The sequence below is a fragment of the Leptodactylus fuscus genome, chromosome 5 (genome assembly GCF_031893055.1).
Source record: "Leptodactylus fuscus isolate aLepFus1 chromosome 5, aLepFus1.hap2, whole genome shotgun sequence".
Taxonomy (NCBI): Eukaryota; Metazoa; Chordata; class Amphibia; order Anura; family Leptodactylidae; genus Leptodactylus; species Leptodactylus fuscus.
Window position 1 is genome coordinate 46,255,663 of NC_134269.1, and position 12,961 is coordinate 46,268,623.

General features: G+C 41.4%; 1 protein-coding gene across 2 annotated transcripts in view; it reads left to right on the forward strand.

Annotated features, from left to right (window-relative positions):
* Positions 1 to 12,961, forward strand: part of UNC5D (unc-5 netrin receptor D) — a 562,375-nt gene that overhangs the window by 529,342 nt on the left and 20,072 nt on the right. The window lies entirely within an intron of this gene.

Below are 12,961 nucleotides of genomic sequence, written 5' to 3' on the forward strand. Positions count from 1 at the left end.
CATGATATACATTTTCTTGTTTTTCCCCACATAGTTTTACAAGTCAAAATCTATCCTATTTCTGAACATAAAATGGAACTTCAGGGTGCCATGAAAAGGGAGAGAGGCATTATAACAATGTAAATTCTTGGGCATTAATCTTTATGGTGTATCCAATTCATACACCGCTAAAAGTTCCATGAGTGCCGTAGACCTAAGTAACTATTAAAATTTACTACTTAGAGATAAAATGCAGATGAAAGAACCATTACTTTATAACAGCACAGTATATAAAACGGGAAGTGATATGCTGAAGTATCATAAAACCCGCCGGGAAGAAGTGGCGTACAGAGGCTGCGGTGATTTAGGGAATGGGGCCTTAGTTTTAGAAACTCAAAGGCGTTTTAAGGGTCGCGCAGAATTATAGTTTACTGTGAGGTTGAAGCAATGAAGAGTCTTTTTATCTGAGCCTTCTGAGTAGGAAAAAGGAATTTTCGCTGTAATGTATTCATCCGAATGCATTTTTCTGCGTGTTTATGGTGCTTTTAGTAAAAAGAATTAAATAACATACATATTATATCAAATTCCACCATTCTGCCTGTCACAAGCTGTGACAAGTCTAATGTAGGTACAATAAAGAAATATTAGCTTTGCTTTTAAAATGGCAGCAATTTTAGAAGACACATGTGAGAGCTGCATTGTGATTTCTGTTATGGCATTCTTCCCAAAGCCGCCGCCGCCGCCATCTGCGGCGTACAATACAATGGCTACATTAAGCAGTTATTTATACTGTGGAATGACCAAAAAGCTAAAGGAACACGGACTATATATATATATTTTGATTTTGAGCGCCGTATACGCTCCCATTGATTTAAATGGGAGTTAGTCTCGTATACGCCGTGTTATTTTGCAGCCGTGATTTAAAATAACGCGGCGTATACAATCCAGGCTCCCATTGAAATCAATGGGAGCATATACGGTGCTCAAAATCCCACACGGCGTATACGTGCCAGGTCACGCGGCACGTTACTCCGTGTGAATGCACCCTAAGGTCGTCTTTTAGGGTTTGTGATATCTATGTCTTTTGAACTGAAATCTACTGTCTACTGAACTGAATCTAGATGGTCATAGGATTGAGTGGTGGTCTACAAGCAGAATTGCAGGAGATCTAAGGCTGGGTTCACGCAGGGATTTTTGGACCAGATTTCGATGCGGAATCCACCTCAGAATCCGGTCCAAAACAACGCCTTCCATTGATTTCAATGTGAGCAGTTCACTTCTTTTTTCCGCTAGCGGTTTGTGCCACTCACAGAAAGAAGCGACCTGCCCTTTTTTCCCACACAACACCTCCCTCCTGACTATGTCCATTCATTTGGGCCTAATCCAGAGCGGAATGCCGTGACTGGATGCCGGTTTCCATTTTTCAGGTCCCCAATCGGACCCGAAGAACAAAATCAGAATGCAGGAATGAACCTAACATCAAATGTCCAATACTTTTTCCACATCTCCCATTATCCTCAATGGGGGTTATGGTAACAACATCCAGCAGCATTGCTCATCTGTTCCCATAAGTTTTCCTAGAGATCAGACTTGGTAGCTACTATACCCACCGCAGCAAATTACTTTATTAACTCTTTACATTTGGGTTGCTAGGCTGCCAAATATAGATGCACATAGCACAGTCAGCATTATACTGTGCAATACCTGATCCCTCTGCGCAGGGTCACACCTCTAATGAGGCGACGTGAGGCAGCTGCCTCAGGGAGGCGGTTTGGGAGGGGGCGGCAGCCACGGGACTTTTTTTTCTTTTTACCTAAACAGTATTAAAGTTAAAGGACCTTTGATGATGTTAGTGATGATGTCATCAAAAGTCCTTTTGAAATTCAGCATCTATCCAGGGTCTGCGTTGGGGGGGGGGGGGGGGCTGCCCATCACTATTTGTAAAAGTTTCCCTGAACATTAGCTTGCTGTGCCGCCCTTCCCCTCAGCATCGGAGTGTGAGGGGAAAAGTCTCTTGCAATGTCACAGCTTACTCCACTGCCAGGCAGAGCTGCACAGGAGTTTCCTCCATGTCCTGTGCACCCAGCAATTCAGCCAAAGGTAAGTATATATCCTTGGGTAAAATATGTGGATATGTGTTTACATTATGTGTCTTATATACTGTGTGAGTCCTGTATGTGTGTAGATAGGTGTGTGTGTGTGTGTATGTTGTATATGACTGTATGTGTGCGAGTAGATGGGTATATGTGTAAGTATATAAAACTATATATATGTATTATGTCTGCTGTGGGACATAATATATATAGACTCACACCTTCCCCTGCTACCTGATGTGGACGATCAAAAGAAAAACCTAATTGTGCCGCCCCCCCCAACCCAGGGGTGAACCTGCCCCTCTCGCCGCCCGAAGTGAATGAGAGAAAACCACCCCCACGCCGGGGAGGGGTGGGGCTTAACGGAGGGGGGCTAGGCTTGGCGGAGGGGCGGGGCTTAGCGCCGTTCACAGGCATGAGAGCAGACCTGCTCTCTGCCTGAGTGTGAGGGGGCGGGGCTTAGCACCGTTCGCAGGCAGAGAGCAGGCCTGCTCTCTGCCTGAGTGTGAGGGGAGGCTGCCGGAGCCGCGCTGCTTCAGCGGCCTCCCCAATCCACCGCTCCGTACTAAGCCAGTCCAGGACAGCTTGTCCTGGACTGGCTTAGGTAAGAAAAAATGCCGCCCTCCCTGAGGCCCTGCCATAGCGCCGCCTGAAGCGCTTGCTTCAGGTCGCCTCATGGGAGGTGTGGCACTGCCCCAACCCCTGAAGACCAGGAGGGGGGGGGGGCGTCTTTTGATCGACTGCCTCAGGCAGCAGAGGGGCTAGGTTCACCACTGCCTCTGCGATATGACACATATCTGGGAATGTCCGGCTAAGAGGGAAGGTATGGAAGGACTTATCTGTATGTGTGTCACAAAATGACCAGCTTTGCAACACTACTTGTTATACAATATTGTGTCATAAAGTGACATCCTAGTTGTCTGTGTGCAGTCACCCAGTGGTTGTGCTCAATTGCAGCCTTTCAAGGGTTTTGTTAGCATTTTACGATATTATATTGAACTGATCTCATGACAACGGGAGACCTTAACTGAATATTAGTTCTGGGTGGACACGTTGGGAAAGAACAAAATCAGTTAATTGCATTTTGTTAAATGTCTCCTTCACGAGGAAGAGATAGAGATAGAAAGATGGAGAAAGACACAGAGTGTTATATATAGCTGTGGCAGACATTTTTGCAAATTGATAAAAGGAAGTGCAGCCATATTGGTTTACAATAAAACTAAACCTTGTCAGTGTCTACTTTATGCTATACAGTCTTCTATATCTTCTTCTTGCAAAGTGATTTCCATTGCAGAAATTTCTGTGTGAAAAATCCATCTCACACATTAGTGTTTTTTTTTTTTTTTTTTTTTTTTTTAAGGGACATTGAGGTTTCTTAAAATTACTTGCACGTGCTGCACATGACCCTGTTATTCTGATTTCACTTAATGTAAAGGAGTAGAAATATCAATATTATATAATAATAAATACATAAATACATTTCTGCAATTCATCTGCTGAAAATGAACATCAATTTACACAAGATCCTAGATGACAATAATATTCGCCACCGGCAGGGCATATTCCATTAATAAGGACATTTTAGTGAATAGTGAGACACCATTGAAAGGATAGTCAGGATATGCCATAAATGGTTTATAGATGTAGACCTTCATACCTGCCTCAAAAATTACAGGTCTCTAATGGTCCATTCACATGGAGGAAAATGGTGAGGTATTTGGTGTGGAATTTTAGCATTGAAAAAAAGCCTTCCATTGACTTGCTAGCAAAAAAAGGGGAGGCTTTTTTTTCAGCACTGAAATTCCACACCAAATACCTCACCATTGAATGGACCCTAAGACTGGAGATGGGAGATCCAGAAACAGCTTAGACTACATTCACCTCTGCACCTTTAAGTCCATTATTCAGTTCCATCATAGGACAAGAAGTATGCACCAAACACTAAGATGGCTGCATCTCACAATGGATAACAACAGATCCCAAAGGATCCCATTGACTATCAAGTATCTATCACGTATCTGTTGTTTTCTCTGTGATTTCCGCTGATGAAAAAGTTGTGCAGGCAGGACTTGTCATCCAAACAGACATCGCCAATTTACTCAACTTTTTGTAGAACACTCACACAAATTAATGGGGCAGAACAAGGCATTTTTACAGCAACCTCTATTTTCACAATGTCCATGACTGCTTTTATCTGGAATCACATCTCTAACACATTTTCTGTAGATACGCCACAAAGATCTTAGGTGTAAAAACTAGAGATGAGCGAGTAGTGTTCGATCGAGTAGGTGTTCGATCGAATACTACGGTATTCGAAATACTCGTACTCGATTGAACACTACTAGCTGTTCGAAGTTTAAGGTTCAATGCAGAACCAGCGTTGTTTGGCAGAATGCTAGGCAGAGTGAATGCTAGGCAGAGTGAATTCCAGCCGGAAGACGCCGCGGGGGCGCTGCGCTGGGAGAAGACTTCAAGGAGAATCCAGCCCGACCGTCACTCCTGGACTTGGTAAGTATAATTTCATCGAATTTTGCGTACCCCTGAAATGAGCATTTCCCCCCATAGACTATAATGGGGTTTGAAATCCGTTCGAACAGTCGAACAGTGAGCGGCTGTTCGAATCGGATTTCAAACCTTGGACATTTTAGTGTTCACTCATCTCTAGTAAAAACCCATTTGTATTTGAAGAGGACAAAAGTTTACCCCAGACATATGCAACTGTACTGTATTTCTTGTGGGGAAGTTAGCTCAGTAGAAGCAGCTCAAAATTGAAGCTATACCAATTTTTAAAAATGTTCCCCGGATTATTCATTTTTTAGCTGACACTTACAAAAGTTTCCTTTCAATATATAATTCCCATACTTTAATATTCTATTATTCTTCACCTCATTTTAATATAGATCTCTCTGGGTAATTATTCCCAATTTTCTTATAAGAAGAAGACAATGCTTGACATGAAGACTTGATCCAGGTTTAGAAATTTCAGGCATAACAAAGGAAATAAAACCTTCTAAAAGTCAAGCCATCAGCAAGGGTTAACGTTTCGACTTTATCTTGGTGTGGCCAGAAAGGACGGGGAGCGTAAAGCTTCTCTATTTCACTTAATCTTTAAAGAGAACAAATTTCTGAAGTAGCTGAGCTGAGGCCTTGAGGGTTTAATTCCTAGAAGCCTATGTCAGACCTCGATAGTCAGCCCAATAAAAAGGTATCACTTTTTTCGAACATATTTTTTTATTTTATACTTTAGGCTTGAGAAGTCTCACTCACTCCTTGAAAACATCAATCACCCTGTATTACTGGCTCAGCGGAGACTAGGCTTTTCAACTTAGGTTTTTTTTCTTTTTTTTTTGTAAAAAGACACTAAGTGATCATCTTCTGTTAGTCTCCTGCAACATTGCTCTTCCTTTATTTCTTATGTAAGCCATAAAAGTGAGGAACTTGAAGGATATCTTCATAGCATGGCATTTTCTGCATTTAATATCCTGCTGTACCCTGGAACATGAGCTTAGCAAGACACTATTCCGCCATGATAAATCTGTATAGAGTTCAATTCTGTTAGATTAGTTTGCTCATCCAATACTGCTCAGTTGGTTCCCACAGACCGGCGTCTATTGCATGAGGAGAAAGTATAGCGCCAGTAAATTCGGGACCTACGAGTACAGAGTGGTTGTTAGAAAATGGAAATTTTGCCCCTCTGTAAATCGCTCAAGTGACTGGTTCACAATAAAGATGTCACAATAAATGTATAACTCAGAGATAAAATCTCTTTCTGGCCCTTTCTCTCCATTTCCCAGTCAGCTATTGGAAAATGAATAGCAGTTTGTAAGATCTTTGGTAGTCTGAGGGTAAGTTCACACAGAGTTTTTTGGACTCGAACCTGAGGCGGAGGCCACCTCAGGTTCCGGTCCAAAAGCCGGGTATCCGCGACTGAATACTGGTGCACTGCATCGGCATCCAGCCGTGCACTCTGCTCTGGATTAGGCCCAAATCAATGGGCCTAGTCCAGAGGAGGGGGTGTCTTGAGGCGACTCCACCTGAAAAATGAGCACCTCGCTTCAAAAACTGGAGTGGATCCCATTGATTTCAATAGGAGACGTCCTTTTAGTCAGGATTTTGAGGCGGATACGGCCTCAAAATCCTGACCAAAAAAACTATGTGTGCACTTACCCTAAGGGTATGTTCACAGTGAGGAAAAGGTAGCGGAAACCTTTACGCGTGGAACTTTACGCGCAGCTAACCATGACAAAATGCCGATGCAGCATGTTGTATGAAGTACAATGAGTGTATAAAGTATAGAGCTAGACTCAAGAAGCTACATATTTATCAACCAGCATGGACCTTTGTGATAAATCTGTAAGTTTATACTGACAGGCTAATGAAATCTGCCCAAATATTTTTACTTGCAATACTATACTATAATAATATATACTATACACAGTGCGCTATGTGAAAATAGAGCATGGTCATTCGGATATGCCTTTATAGCGCCACCAAGATCATAGTATTCATTGCACTAATTTACATTTTCTGGAAAAGAAATGTGGGCTTTTTTAAGACGTTTATGCTGTTTTGAGCATATTCCAGTTACCTATAATATAGTAAAACATCTGAAAGCCAACAACCTACTTAATGTGCTAGTCTAAAATGACAATTTGACACATGCTACATCCGCAGATGACCTCAATTTCACTAAATTAATTTGGAATTGAAAGCTAAAAATAGAGAATGGAATCAAAGTATATCTTTATCCCAAAATTAAAACCGCTTCATCTTTGGCCTGAGCAGGGACATATGTTTTATGCGCCATTATACATTTAATTAGCTTGTGGTGTCTTTTTCATTCGGCTTGAAGACATGCTCTTCACTAAACACAAGATCAAAGACTGCTTAACATTTCAAAAGAGTCCGCTATCATCAAATGGTCCTAGCCTAGACTCCAGGTAGGAATCAATCCAGTGACTTACATCTCATTCATTTGTCCATTTCTTATAAATCTGCAGATTATTGTAAGCTTTAATTCTTCATATACATCTTCAGGATAACCAACTTATTACTTTATCAGAAATGTATATACTGGAGTATAAGCCGAATTTTTCAGCACAGTTTTTGTGCTGAAAAAGCCCCCCTCGGCTTATACTCGAGTCAGCAAAAAAAAAAAAAAAAGAATATATATATTTTTTTTTTGGGGGGGAGGGAGGGGGTGTCTATGACCAACCGCAATAGTAATGTATAAAATCTCCCATAAAATAGTGAAGAAAAAAAAAAGAAGCTGTTCCGTCAGGAAGGGGTTAATAGGAGCACTGCAGATACCCTATATTCAGCCAGGCTGAATTCCAAGTGGGGAAAAAAAAAACAGTCCTCAAGCGCAGAGAAGGGGCAGACAGACAACCAAAACACCCCCTCCCCTTCTCCAGCACCTACTGCACCCAAAAACTCTGACCATTTTCATTTTTGAAATTTTCCAGTAGCTGCTGCATTCCCCCCCCCCCCCATTGGCTTATACTTGAGTCAATAAGTTTTCCCAGTTTGTTGTGGTAAAATTAGGGGCCTCGGCTTATATTCGAGTATATTCGGTACCTTAGGTTCTGGATTCCATTCCTCAGGTCCACTTAGGGACCCCACGAATAGAAAGCTATTCCGCTTAAAAAAGTGGTTACCCACAGAATCCCATGGACCACCATATTCTATAATGGGGTCCGCCAGGTCTCCGCCTGAAACAGCCCATGAACAAGAGTGATCTTATTGGAAAAAAAATAGACATTTTTTAAAATTTTACAGACCATCTTTAAAGAAGACATTATCATTTAAGGCCAGGGCCCCACGGGTCGGAAACGCCACAATTCATGGGAAACATTTTGGTGTTGTACAGTAGCTGCCAAGTGCATGGTATTCTTTCAAATCTCATACCCGCATTGTGGTATCGGACACGTTGCGGTTTTGGAAATCGCAGCATGTCAATTATATCTATGGAAACGCTGGTGGCTTCCCTGTAGATATATTTGTAACTGAAAGTCTGTGGAGGAAAACTCAGCAAACTTTCTGTTTAAAGCGCTGAAGGAAGAACTGCAATGCGTTCCTGCCTTGGTTTTTCCCACAGCACCTTAATAGGTGTGGGTCACCCCGTGAGGTCTTAGCCTAAGAGATTTATGGCTCTTTTTTGGATATTCCATGCATGTCTGAAAGATACTGCACCTGTCTTAAGGATCTTGGTTCTGACCTGGTCTTGGCTTATGAAGAAGCCTTTAGCCACTCACCAGATGGAGAATCACTGGGGAGTTGGCCATGTATGTACTAGACTTTTTGCATTTTCTTCCATGGTTGGAAGAAAAAATTGCATGGTTGCAAAAAATTTTACATCTAAGATTCAACATGTTGTAGTGACATCTATTGGAGCTACTATAGTGTCTATGGGAAATGGGGCCCTGCTTGGTAGTCCTAAAGCAGCACTATCAAAGCTTCCCCTATCCATTTGACAAACAAGTAAACAGACGGGGTCATTCTGCCGATTTCCTACAAGTGTGGAAAGGAATGCAAAAAGGGGAGCAAGTTCCAGATCCTCCCATTTATATATGGTAGATGACATACACCAGCTTTAGACAAGGGTCCCGTCCAGAGAACATATATTTTATCTGTGTTTTACTTTACATTTTTCCTTAGATGTAAATTGTAGGTATAGTTTATTAAGTTTATTATAGTTAAAGTGATAAAGTCCCTTTTTGAATCCATCCGAAAAACTGTATGACATTTCTAGTATCACTTTTTAGGCTGAAAATAGACAGTCTGGCTAACATGTACTCGAGATATAAAAAGGAGATTTTACATTTGGCCCGATTCTCTAATATGTTACTATAGGAAAAACATATGTCTTTTGTAATCGCCTCTACGATGCTGCAATTGAAATAATCATTCAGAAATTTGTCTGAGACATAATAATGCATTGCCCTTCATTATACTAGATTGATGCAGTGGTCTGGAACGAGCTTAAGGCGTTGTAACCCGCTCCATAATTATAAGTAGCTGTGGATAGGTTACGGGTCCCTTCTGTGTTATTCACCATGTAAATGAGACCAGGTGTCAAACCAAGTATTTTACAGGAGTCTTCTATCTCCTTTAGCAAAATTTACTGAAGCAGCACTTATCAAAGGGCAACCTGCCTATAGCAACCTGCGGTAGAGGATGGCATTGTGATTGCGATATACTGTCTTCATGTTCACATCTCCTATATGGTGGATCATTTTTTGGTACGAATAGTACTATGTTATATTATTCATTTACATTCAATCTATATTTGTATTATTATTTGTTAAGATCAGAATTAGTAAATCCAAAAGAGGTCGATGCAGTATCTGAAAGTTATTACCAATTTGTTACATGTATAGAATTTTTTCCTATAAAATAATATATATAATATAGTGGGGCATATTTATTATGTTTAGTGAAGTTTTCAGCATAAAATACATATTCCTAGTCGCTTTTACATACGAAATTGTCACTTTTCGCACCATACTTGGGACTAGAGTTGCAGTTCCCCAATGCTACCACTATAGTGCACAGATCCATACACTGTATACAGCTTCCAGCTCTGTACATTGTGGTGGTGGTGTTGGTCAAATGCAGCTCTGCTCCTATTCACATCTTGTTTCCAGTAGTTGAAAAAGCTGATGGGTTCAGGAGTTGAACCCCTTTTAATCTAATACTGATAACATATGGATTGAGCCGAGCAGTGATTGATTATGAAACTTTATTAGTTATTGGTTCCTTAGGGTATGTTCACAGAGTGCAAAATGAAGAGGAATTCTCTTCATTTTCCGTCACCGGGATTTTCACTGCGGTCTAGCCAGGATGGGATGCCAATGCAGTGCATCAGTATTCTGCCGCTGCATCCCGCTCCTGATTAGACCCGGAAGAATGGGCCTGTTCAGGAGGGAGTCTCAAATCCACGGCAAGATTGAGCTCTGCTTCCTATTGAAAACAATGAGAGGAATGTGCTCCGTATTCTGGGGGGAAATCTGCCCCCAAATTCTCAACAAGTTTCTCTGTGTCAACACACCCTTACTCTATGTATAAGTTGAATGAATTAAATAGAAGCATTACTTTGGTGAAACTTTTTATCATTTGTTCCATGTGTACGGTAATTCACATAAGGTAAGTAATAGTGATGTAATAAGCTTACCAGGTACTTTATTCCCAAATTATCAAGTCTGTTTTGGTCCTTCTCTGTCTACTATATCAGTTACAACATGTTTAAATAATTGCATGTTAATGTACACATGCCAATATGCTTTGGGAAGTGCAAACCCCTTTACACTTATCCTCCTAAAAACACAATGGGCAACAAACGGAAAAATTTATAAAACTTCCGTTTCTTTTTAAAATCTATTGTTGATATTTAAAGGTAAGGAGGGAGAAAGGAAGACTGTGGTTTGAGTGGTTGTAGTTGGAGTACGTAGGAATAAGTAACATAAGGCGAATAAAGAGTTCATATCAGAGGGTTGGGGGATAAGATAAGGAGGTATAAATTTGAGTGTTGTGCTATCTTATTTGGTTGTGTTCCTATGTTTTAAGACTAGAGATGAGCGAGTAGTGTTCGATCAAGTAGGTGTTCGATCGAATACTACAGTATTCGATCGAACACCACTCGATCGAACACTACTAGCTGTTCGAAGTTTAAGGTTCGATGCAGAACCAGCGTTGATTGGCAGAATGCTATACATTGCCAATCAACGCTGGTTCTTCTCTTACCTTTCCAAAGTCTTCTCCCCACATCTTCTTCCGCCTGGAATTCACTCTGCCTAGGCATCCAGCCTAGGCAGAGCCGACTGCGCGTGCGCGTGCAGGCACAGTCGGCTCTGCTCATGCGTCGGGCCTGGGCAGAGCCGACTGCACATGCGCGTGCATGCGCGTGCATGATCACGCATGCGCAGTCGGCTCTGCCTAGACCGGATGCCTAGGCAGAGTGAATTCTAGGCGGAAGAAGACGCGGGGACCCTGCGCCGGGAGAAGACTTCAAGCAGAATCCAGCCCGACCGTCACTTGTGGACTTGGTAAGTATAATTTCAGTAAATTTTGCCTACCCCTGAAACGAGCATTTCCCCCATAGACTATAATGGGGTTCGAAATCCGTTCGAACAGTGTGCGGCTGTTCGAATCGGATTTCGAACCTTGGACATTTTAGTGTTCGCTCATCTCTATTAAGCACTAGTTCCAGATTTTAGCAAAATTGTAGTGGGATCTTTTTAGCAAAATTGTGGTGAAATCTGGTTTCCCAGTGGGCCAATTCTTCAAAACGGTAAACTTTGTTGATCCACTCCAGAATTGAGAGGGAGGTAGAATTCTTCCAGTATTTGGAAAGTAATATTCATGCTGATACTAAAAGCAACATTTATGAAACTTTCTAATTACAAGTATGGTACATTTTCTTGCTGCAATTCAGTCCAATTTAAAAGTTGTGTAAAATATGCAAACATGGAGAAAAGGATAAATTTAATGTCATCCATATATTATAAATGAAGATACATACTTAGGAATTGTAATTAGATTTATTTCTTTTATGTGCTGTTTAAGTAATACTATATGGACTATATAAATTAATATTTCAGGCTATTTAATTAAAGATTGTATATGTGCATTATTTAGTGGAATATTTTAACCTCTTCCTCTACTAAAAGAAGTGATTAGAAACATATTTCTTAATACTTTTGCCGGACCAAAAAATCTAGTCGGGGTATTGAAAAAAAAATAAAATAAAGAAACATCCCTCGATGCGTTTCGGTTCTTTTGCTGAACTGGTCTCTTCATGTGACCATTGAGGCTAGTCAGCAAATGGCAGGCGATGTCAATACCTGTGACACCATGGGTACTCTTCCTGGGTCTTGATGAGGCTACTGATTGGTCTCAGTAGGCACAAGACTGCTGAAGCCAGTCAGCGGCTTCAGTGGAACTCTGAAAGATACCAAATCTGAGCTAAAGTTAAAAGTGGGCACGTCTGATCTAGAGATGAGCGAGTACTGTTCGGATCAGCCGATCCGAACAGCACGCATGCATTGAAATGAATGGAAGCACCTGGTGCTTCTGGTTTGACGGCGGCCGGCCGCTTAACCCCCGTGTGCCGGCTGCGTGCATTGATTTCAATGCGTGCGTGCTGTTCGGATCGGCTGATCCGAACAGTACTCGCTCAACTCTAGTCTGATCTTGTGGGCCCCCTGGGACATAAGTACTAGGGTGTGACTGCAAGCGTTGTACCTTCTAAAGTTATATCTCTGCCATGACGATTGGACAACTATCTTAAATGCCCAAAGAAGTAAAGAGGGTGACACAGGGCGGTGACATGATTGGACCCAGGGGGGAAAAAGTAGACCAAAGCTTGAAGTCCTTCATTTGCCTTCTGGAGAATTGCAAGTCTATGCACTTGAGAAAGGGCGCTTGTAGCCCGAAATGTGGTTACGTTGTTTGTGTTGTGCAATGTCTCCAATAAACTTCAGTTGTCCTATATGTGTCTCTAGTGACCTGTGAGCGCTACTTCTACCATTCCTTTTTAGATTAGGAAATTAGACATTATTAAATTCTACACTTTTGTAGATTTTGGAAAAAATGTGGGTCACATGATACTGCGTGAATTGTAACAGAGCTGATAGTACCCAATAAGCAAATCTTATTTACACTACGAGGATAGCAAATGGAACAAGCCATAAAAGCTTTCCCTGGAGTGTCCCTTTAAACCACATACAGTGATTCTATGCATTTACTCCCATTTTTACAGATTTGTTCCTCAACTAAGTACTTTCTAAATCCTGCATTATGGTATCCATGCCGGTTGAAATGAATGAAAAATCTGTAAAACGTAGTGTCACGGACTGCAATGACTGTAGTTATGAGCCGAACATGCTTTG